We start from the raw sequence: 10,540 nt of genomic DNA on the forward strand, positions 1-10,540 counted from the left end.
ATCATGACCTGAGCTGAAGGCACAGGCTTAACCCACTTAGCCACCCAGGTGCCCCAAAATAACAAATTATTATTCTGCTCCAATCTTTGATGTCTTGGTTATACTTTTAAAAATGCACTTAAAAATAGTTTATTAGCATGTGCCACAAAGAATAATGTTCATATTTTAATTGGTACTGCTGGGATTCTCCTATTTCAGTCATTTAAAATATTATGTCCTAAACAGAAGGATTCTTACTATGACTCTAAGCAGAAAAACTGTTTCTTTGTCTCCAGAAGATTATCCATACTTTATTTCCTACCCAAGTCCTTAAAAGAGTTGTGAACTTTGTCATCTCATTAAGTATAAACTCTGTGTTTCATGGAAACATTTTCCTATAGTTCATGATAATTAATAGGTTCCTTATATAAAGTGCCATAAGCTTTTGTATGAAGTTATACACAACTTCGTAAAAGCCCAAACATATGTGAAACTGACGGGAACGTACTGACTAATTTACTTGGTCTTACTCTGACTCACTACACGTCATTGTTTACGTCAGAGTTCATAAATCATACTTTGTTTGGAAAAGATGATTCATATACAAGTCTCAACTGATTGAATAAAAACTGAGCTTGTGTACAATATAGTAGAGAACAAAAGTATGTGTGTTTTTTGTTATATGCATTTTCTTTTGACAGTACTAAACTACTACAATGAATTTTCATGTTTCAACTTAATAAATTCCAGCAGCTCATTGTTGTGTAAATTTGACAAGGCTACTGTGAAACAGCAATTAAAACTACACTATGAAACAACCCCATATTTTTGAGACCTTAAAATTGTATGTATTAAGTTTAAACTCAGGAGAGTAATACTGACCCATCTTTAACCTTGCAGCTCAAAAAAATTTCATTTAGTTAAGCTTTCAGTTTTATGTTCAATCAACAAAAAGTAAATCCAATTCGCCTAATATATACTGAACATATACTATAAGAAAGTCACTTATATGGGATATATAATTTCTATCTAAACAGACTACTAAGACTGGCCAGGTAATTTTTCTCACATAAATAGTCATTATCCCACAGTTTCTTATGATTAGATCCTATCTGTTTGACCCTCTCATGTTTCTAATTCCAGAATCCTCTCAATAATCAAAATGCTGTTAATAACATAATAGCTTAGATTGAGTCTTCCAAGATGAAGAATACATTATAAGTGTTAAGTATAGAAAATTCTAGTATTGAGTTGATTGAGAAAAATCTAAAACACAGAATTTTAGTCCATTAAAGTGAGGCCACAAGATTAAAGAAAGAAATTTTCAGTACAGGTATGAACATATGTGACAATACTGGACAGATGTTTAAATGTTAGGCTGCTTCCTTGAGCAGATGCATCATTCACTGTTCTATTTCAGTAAGCAGGGAACATCATAATGAAATAAACGGACACATTTGGCAACAAGAGATCATCATTTTTATGAATTATATTTTTTGAAGATGGGACATTTTAAAGGACTTTGCTGCAATACATCATCGTACCTGGTGTAAATTTATAATGTGTCCTGTTTTTCAGAATTGACTAAATCAAATGAAGTTTCAGGGAGATGAAATGAACTTGATGAAAAGCTGTTTCTGAATCTTTGAAGGGGTTTCAGCTCTTTTTTTTTTTATCAAGGCAAATCTGTCTTGTAGCATGTTAATGTAAATTATGGTAGTGAATGTCATATCTCCATCTGCTCCAACAATCTGTTAAAATACACAATTCTTTTCTAGGGAAAAGAGTTTATAATATTTTAGCATATTGTTATCAATACCCCTCCCGAATAAACTGTGTCTTGGCAAAATCTATTCTTCACCAATGACCTAATTCCCTGCCCTGGCAGAATTTCTTGGTGATATCCCCAGGAGTGTATAAATATTTCTTCTCTATTCCTAGAAAGAGTTTTATCAGCTCCTGATAACATTCTCCATCCTGTGTGTATCCATCCACATCATTGCAACAGACACTGCATTTAGAAATTACCGTGGGAGCTAGCTCTTCAGAATATTCTCTTTGGAAAACAGGGAAAGAAGTCAAAGGGGAAAACGGAGCTTTTAATTACAGCAAGGGTGGACTTAGAACATCTTTGGAGTTTAACTTCTGAAAGCACCAACATTGGTTTGATAGAAAGAGCCCATCCCCAAAATCGGGAGTTTGGGTAGCTCTGCTGCTTTCTACAGGGAGCTTGTACAAGTTACTTAACATTTGAAGTCTCATTTCCCTCGTTTCTAATAACAATATCTACATCAGTGAACAAGTGAAATCTTTTTTGAAAGTGTCTTATAAACTTCTTAGAGATACTAGTTATTTCATGTAAGACAACCACTCCTCTTTTTCATATTAATATTAGAGAATACAGGGGCGCCTGGGTGGCTCAGTGGGTTAAAGCCTCTGCCTTCAGCTTGTGTCATGATCTCAGGATCCTGGGATCGAGCCCCACATTGGGCTCTCTGCTCAGTGGGGAGCCTGCTTCCTCCTCCCTCTCTCTCTCTCTGCCTGCTTCTCCACCTACTTGTGATCTCTGTCAAATAAATAAACAAAATATTTTTAAAAACATTAGAGAGTACAAATCTGTCCATTTTCACATGCTGTGTTTTAAAGCCTTAGTTTAAATTTCACAAAATAAATAAAACATAGTAACTAGCATCTTAGAATATTAAATTGGAAGACATCTCTAGGAACATTTATTTTAACTCCCGCATCTTAAAGAACTTTTTAAAAATGATTATCAGAAAAGTTAAATGCTTTGACATTGATCTTAGTACAGTTGATTATTTAAAATTGGGCTAACAAATCTTATTATAAAACTATATTAAGGTCAGCATGTTTTGTTTTCTGTAAAAGAATATTTCATTGTATATACCTATGTATATCGCATGTATACTTACATGTAATTTAAGATTTTACTGAGAAAATGTGTTGGGTTATTCAGGATAAGACTCAGCTAGATGATATTGGGACAGGTACTGAGAAAAATAAACATACTGTCTGTCTTCAAAGTACTATAACCTATAAGGGGAAGAAAACAAATAAAAAATTACTATTTCCTTATAAAAGTAAACATACTCTTATCATGTAATCCAGCAATCACAATCCTTTTTAATTATCCAAGGTAGCTAAAAAATTATGTCCACACAAAAACCTGCACACAAATGTTAATAGAAACTTTATTCAAATTGGCAAAATTTGGAAGCAACCAAGATGTCCTTTAGTAGATGAATGGATAAGTAAATTGTGGTCCATACAGACAATGGAATGTTGTTCAGTTCTAAATAAAAATGAGCTATCTAGATATGAAAACAAGCCATGAAACATGGAGAAAACTTAAAAGCATATTACTATTTGAAACAAGTCAATCTGAAAAGATTACTTCCTATATGATTTCAATTATAAAACATCTGTAAGAGGCAAAACTATAGAGACAGGAAAGATCAGTAGTTGCTAGGTGTTAGGGAGGGGGAGATTACTAGGAAGGGCATAAAGAATTTTTAGGGCAGTGAAACTACTCTGAATGATACTATAATGACAAATACATGTCATTATACATTTATCCAAACCCACAGAATGAACACCATAAGTTAACCACAGTGTAAACTATGGACTTCAGGGGATAATGGCATGTCAGGGTAGATTCACCAGTTGTAATGAAGGCACCATTTTGGTAGAGGATGCTGATAATAGAGGAGTATTTGTATGCATGGGCAAGGAATATATAGGAAATCTCTGTACCATTGTTGTAAACCTAAAATTGCTCTTAAAAAATACTTTAAAAAATCAGAAGTCATGAGCACACACAAGGACCATAATAAATGTGTATAACACAGGAAGGTTACAAGAAGAGAAACAGATCACATCCCAATCTGTTATTTCTCAATTACTAGTAACTGTTGACAACTCATTCCTTGTAAATTTGTGTAGAAGATTGTGTATCTCCTTTCTTGTGCACCTAATTGGACTTTGACCCACTTTTTAATGATTCTGAATATACAGCTTTTTCAGGACAAACTTCTCCTTCGAATTCTGTCTTCTGTCCGTCAGGTAGAAGTCACTAATGGCATTCTGGGCATATTACTATTACAGCACTTACCAGTCACAATGTATGGCCACTGTTGTTGTATTCTAATCTCCCCTCTAAACTGTGAGATCTATGAAAAGGAGAAAGATTGCTTTCTCTGACTGGGGATTTCCTTGTGCTGCCATCCCCTTCCTTGCTCCATATGCAAATGGAATGGAGTTTGAACCAAGAGACACTTGAGAAACATTTGTCCAGTTGATATAAGTGCTTTAAAGGGACAGTGAAATAAAAGGGTTGAAACATACCTTCTACAAAGAAACATGGTTTAGTAATGAAAGTAGTCAAAGTTGCTCTGCTGTGGGAAGATAGTTTTGACTACATTGATCAGTGACTAAACTCCAAGCTTCCAATGCTCTCAAGCATTGTAGGAGCAGTGCCACAAACAGAGCAGAAACTAAGTGCAAATGGAACCAAGGAAGTTATAATTCAAAGTTAAAGTGAAGGGATGAGGAATTTGTTCTCTTTGGGAAAATTAGTTATACAGGTCTGTTTTTCCATGTCGATGTAATTAGTCAACAGTGTCACTCCCTGTATTAGATTATGAATCTCTTCACTGATTGTTATATACCAACCAAACCTTGAATTAAAATGAAAATGAAAAACCTTGAATTTGAAGATACAACAATTATTTTTAAAGACTGAAAATTTTAGATATGAACAGACATCTCTCCAAAGACATACAGATGGCCAACAGACATGAAAAAAAAAAAATGCTGAACATCACTCATCATCAAGGAAGTGCAAATCAAAACCAAAATGGGATATCACCACATACTTGTCAGAGTAGCTAAAATCAAAAATTCAAGAAATAAGTCAGTGTTGGGGAGGACTCAGAAAAAAAGGAACGCTTGTGCATTGTGGGTGGCAATGCAAACTGGTATAGCCACTATGAAAGACAATATGGTGGTTCCTCAAAAAAATTAAAAGTAGAATTACCTTACCATGCAGGAATTGCACTACTGGGTATTTACCCAAAGAACTTAAAAACACTAATTCGGGGGGAGGGAGGAGTCAAGATGGCGGAGAAGTAGCAAGCTGAGACTGCTTCAGCTAGCCGGAGATCAGCTAGATAGCTTATCTAAAGATTGCAAACACCTGAAAATCCATCGGCAGATCGAAGAGAAGAAGAACAGCAATTCTGGAAACAGAAAAACAACCACTTTCTGAAAGGTAGGACTGGCGGAGAAGTGAATCCAAAGCGACGGGAAGATAGACCCCGGGGGGAGGGGCCGGCTCCCGGCAAGCGGCGGAGCAACCGCGCACAAAATCAGGACTTTTAAAAGTCTGTTCCGCTGAGGGACATCGCTCCAGAGGCTAAACCGGGGCGAAGCCCATGCGGGGTCAGCGTGGCCTCAGGTCCCGCAGGGTCACAGAAGGATCGGGGGTGTCTGAGTGTCGCAGAGCTTGCGGGTATTGGAACGGGAAAGCCGGCTACAGAGACAGAGCCGACAGTAAGCTCGCAGCTCTGTGTTACCTTGAACCGGTCGCAGGCTCGGTGAGCTCGGAGCGCGGCCGGAGGTCAGGCAGACGGGAGTAACTGGGCGCTGTTCTCTGAGGGCGCACTGAGGAGTGGGGCTCTGGGCTCTCGGCTCCTCCGGGCCGGAGACCAGGAGGCCGCCATTTGTATTCCCGTCCTCTGGAACTCTACGGAAAGCGCTCAGGGAACAAAAGCTCCTGAAAGCAAACCCGAGCGGATTACTCACCCCGGCCCCGGGTAAGGGCGGTGTAATTCCTCCTGGGGCAAAGACACTTGAGAATCACTACAACAGGCCCCTCCCCCAGAAGATCAACAAGAAATCCAGCCGAGACCAAGTTCACCTACCAAGGAGTGCGGTTTCAATACCAAGGAGAGCAGCAGAATTCCAGAGGAGGAGAAAGCCAAGCACGGAACTCATGGCTTTTTTCCTGTGATTTTTTTTAGTCTTGCAGTTAATTTAATTTTTTCTTTTTCATTTTTTTTTTTTTCTCGCCTTCGGGTAAAATTTTTTTTTTTTTTTAACTGTTACCTTTTTATTTTTTAACGATTTTTTACTAGTTTATCTAATATATATATATATATTTTTTACATTTTTCTTAGGTGTTTTCTTTTTTAAAAAAAATTCTTTTCTTTTTTTTTTCTTTTTTTTTTTTTTTTTTCTTTTTTCTTTCTTCCTTTTTGAACCTCTTTTTATCCCCTTTCTCCCCACTCACGATTTTGGATCTCTTCTAATTTGGCTAAAGCATATTTTCCTGGGGTTGTTGCCACCCTTTTAGTATTTTACTTGCCCCTTCATTTACTCTTCTCTGGACAAAATGACAAGACGTAAAAATTCACCACAAAAAAAAGAACAAGAGGCAGTACCGAAGGCTAGGGACCTAATCAATACAGACATCGGTAATATGTCAGATCTAGAGTTCAGAATGACAATTCTCAAGGTTCTAGCCGGGCTCGAAAAAGGCATGGAAGATATTAGAGAAACCCTCTCGAGAGATATAAAAGCCCTTTCTGGAGAAATAAAAGAACTAAAATCTAACCAAGTTGAAATCAAAAAAGCTATTAATGAGGTGCAATCAAAAATGGAGGCTCTCACTGCTAGGATAAATGAGGCAGAAGAAAGAATTAGTGATATAGAAGACCAAATGACAGAGAATAAAGAAGCTGATCAAAAGAGGGACAAACAGCTACTGGACCACGAGGGGAGAATTCGAGAAATAAGTGACACCATAAGACGAAACAACATTAGAATAATTGGGATTCCAGAAGAAGAAGAAAGTGAGAGGGGAGCAGAAGGTATACTGGAGAGAATTATTGGGGAGAATTTCCCCAATATGGCAAAGGGAACAAGCATCAAAATTCAGGAGGTTCAGAGAATGCCCCTCAAAATAAATAAGAATAGGCCCACACCCCGTCACATAATAGTAAAATTTACAAGTCTCAATGACAAAGAGAAAATCCTGAAAGCAGCCCGGGAAAAGAAGTCTGTAACATACAATGGTAAAAATATTAGATTGGCAGCTGACTTATCCACAGAGACCTGGCAGGCCAGAAAGAGCTGGCATGATATTTTCAGAGCACTAAACGAGAAAAACATGCAGCCAAGAATACTATATCCAGCTAGGCTATCATTGAAAATAGAAGGAGAGATTAAAAGCTTCCAGGACAAACAACAACTGAAAGAATTTGCAAATACCAAACCAGCTCTACAGGAAATATTGAAAGGGGTCCTCTAAGCAAAGAGAGAGCCTACAAGTGGTAGATCAGAAAGGAACAGAGACCATATACAGTAACAGTCACCTTACAGGCAATACAATGGCACTAAATTCATATCTCTCAATAGTTACCCTGAATGTGAATGGGCTAAATGCCCCTGTCAAAAGACACAGGGTATCAGAATGGATAAAAAAACAAAACCCATCTATATGTTGCCTCCAAGAAACACATTTTAAGCCCGAAGACACCTCCAGATTTAAAGTGAGGGGGTGGAAAAGAATTTACCATGCTAATGGACATCAGAAGAAAGCAGGAGTGGCAATCCTTATATCAGATCAATTAGATTTTAAGCCAAAGACTGTAATAAGAGATGAGGAAGGACACTATATCATACTCAAAGGGTCTGTCCAACAAGAAGATTTAACAATTTTAAATATCTATGCCCCCAACGTGGGAGCAGCCAACTATATAAACCAATTAATAACAAAATCAAAGAAACACATAAACAACAATACAATAATAGTAGGGGACTTTAACATTCCCCTCACTGAAATGGACAGGTCATCCAAGCAAAAGATCAGCAAGGAAATAAAGGCCTTAAATGACACACTGGACCAGATGGACATCACAGATATATTCAGAATATTTCATCCCAAAGCAACAGAATACACATTCTTCTCTGGTGCACATGGAACATTCTCCAGAATAGATCACATCCTCGGTCCTAAATCAGGACTCAACCGGTATCAAAAGATTGGGATCATTCCCTGCATATTTTCAGACCACAATGCTCTAAAGCTAGAACTCAACCACAAAAGGAAGTTTGGAAAGAACCCAAATACATGGAGACTAAACAGTATCCTTCTAAAGAATGAATGGGTCAACCGGGAAATTAAAGAAGAATTGAAAAAAATCATGGAAACAAATGATAATGAAAATACAACAGTTCAAAATCTGTGGGACACAACAAAGGCAGTCCTGAGAGGAAAATATATAGCGGTACAAGCCTTTCTCAAGAAACAAGAAAGGTCTCAGGTACACAACCTAACCCTACACCTAAAGGAGCTGGAGAAAGAACAAGAAAGAAACCCTAAGCCCAGCAGGAGAAGAGAAATCATAAAGATCAGAGCAGAAATCAATGAAATAGAAACCAAAAAAACAATAGAACAAATCAACGAAACTAGGAGCTGGTTCTTTGAAAGAATTAATAAAATTGATAAACCCCTGGCCCGACTTATCAAAAAGAAAAGAGAAAGGACCCAAATAAATAAAATCATGAATGAAAGAGGAGAGATCACAACTAACACCAAGGAAATACAAACTATTATAAGAACATACTATGAGCAACTCTACTCCAACAAATTTGACAATCTGGAAGAAATGGATGCATTCCTAGAAACATATAAACTACCACAACTGAACCATGAAGAAATAGAAAGCCTGAACAGACCCATAACCAGTAAGGAGATTGAAACAGTCATTAAAAATCTCCAAACAAACAAAAGCCCAGGGCCAGACGGCTTCCCGGGGGAATTCTACCAAACATTTAAAGAAGAACTAATTCCTATTCTCCTGAAACTGTTCCAAAAAATAGAAATGGAAGGAAAACTTCCAAACTCATTTTATGAGGCCAGCATCACCTTGATCCCAAAACCAGACAAGGATCCCACCAAAAAAGAGAGCTATAGACCGATATCCTTGATGAACACAGATGCGAAAATACTCAACAAAATACTAGCCAATCGGATTCAACAGTACATTAAAAAGATTATTCACCACGACCAAGTGGGATTTATTCCAGGGCTGCAAGGTTGGTTCAACATCCGCAAATCAGTCAATGTGATACAACACATCAATAAAAGTAAGAACAAGAACCATATGATACTCTCAATAGATGCTGAAAAAGCATTTGACAAAGTACAACATCCCTTCCTGATCAAAACTCTTCAAAGTGTAGGGATAGAGGGCACATACCTCAATATCATCAAAGCCATCTATGAAAAACCCACCGCAAATATCATTCTCAATGGAGAAAAACTGAAAGCTTTTCCGCTAAGGTCAGGAACACGGCAGGGATGTCCATTATCACCACTGCTATTCAACATCGTACTAGAGGTCCTAGCCTCAGCAATCAGACAACAAAAGGAAATTAAAGGCATCCAAATCGGCAAAGAAGAAGTCAAATTATCACTCTTCGCAGATGATATGATACTATATGTGGAAAACCCAAAAGACTCCACTCCAAAACTGCTAGAACTTATACAGGAATTCAGTAAAGTGTCAGGATATAAAATCAATGCACAGAAATCAGTTGCATTTCTCTACACCAACAGCAAGACAGAAGAAAGAGATATTAAGGAGTCAATCCCATTTACAATTGCATCCAAAACCATAAGATACCTAGGAATAAACCTAACCAAAGAGACACAGAATCTATACTCAGAAAACTATAAAGTACTCATGAAAGAAATTGAGGAAGACACAAAGAAATGGAAAAATGTTCCATGCTCCTGGATTGGAAGAATAAATATTGTGAAAATGTCTATGCTACCTAAAGCAATCTACACATTTAATGCAATTCCTATCAAAGTACCATCCATCTTTTTCAAAGAAATGGAACAAATAATGCTAAAATTTATATGGAACCAGAAAAGACCTCGAATAGCCAAAGGGATATTGAAAAAGAAAGCCAACGTTGGTGGCATCACAATTCCGGACTTCAAGCTCTATTACAAAGCTGTCATCATCAAGACAGCATGGTACTGGCACAAAAACAGACACATAGATCAATGGAACAGAATAGAGAGCCCAGAAATAGACCCTCAACTCTATGGTCAACTAATCTTCGACAAAGCAGGAAAGAATGTCCAATGGAAAAAAGACAGCCTTTTCAATAAATGGTGCTGGGAAAATTGGACAGCCACATGCAGAAAAATGAAATTGGACCATTTCCTTACACCACACACAAAAATAGACTCAAAATGGATGAAGGACCTCAATGTACGAAAGGAATCCATCAAAATCCTTGAGGAGAACACGGGCAGCAACCTCTTCGACCTCTGCCGCAGCAACATCTTCCTAGGAACAACGCAAAAGGCAAGGGAAGCAAGGGAAAAAATGAACTACTGGGATTTCATCAAGATCAAAAGCTTTTGCACAGCAAAGGAAACAGTTAACAAAATCAAAAGACAACTGACAGAATGGGAGAAGATATTTGCGAACGACATATCAGATAAAGGACTAGTGTCCAG

The sequence above is a fragment of the Mustela lutreola genome, chromosome 3 (genome assembly GCF_030435805.1).
Source record: "Mustela lutreola isolate mMusLut2 chromosome 3, mMusLut2.pri, whole genome shotgun sequence".
NCBI lineage: Eukaryota > Metazoa > Chordata > Mammalia > Carnivora > Mustelidae > Mustela > Mustela lutreola.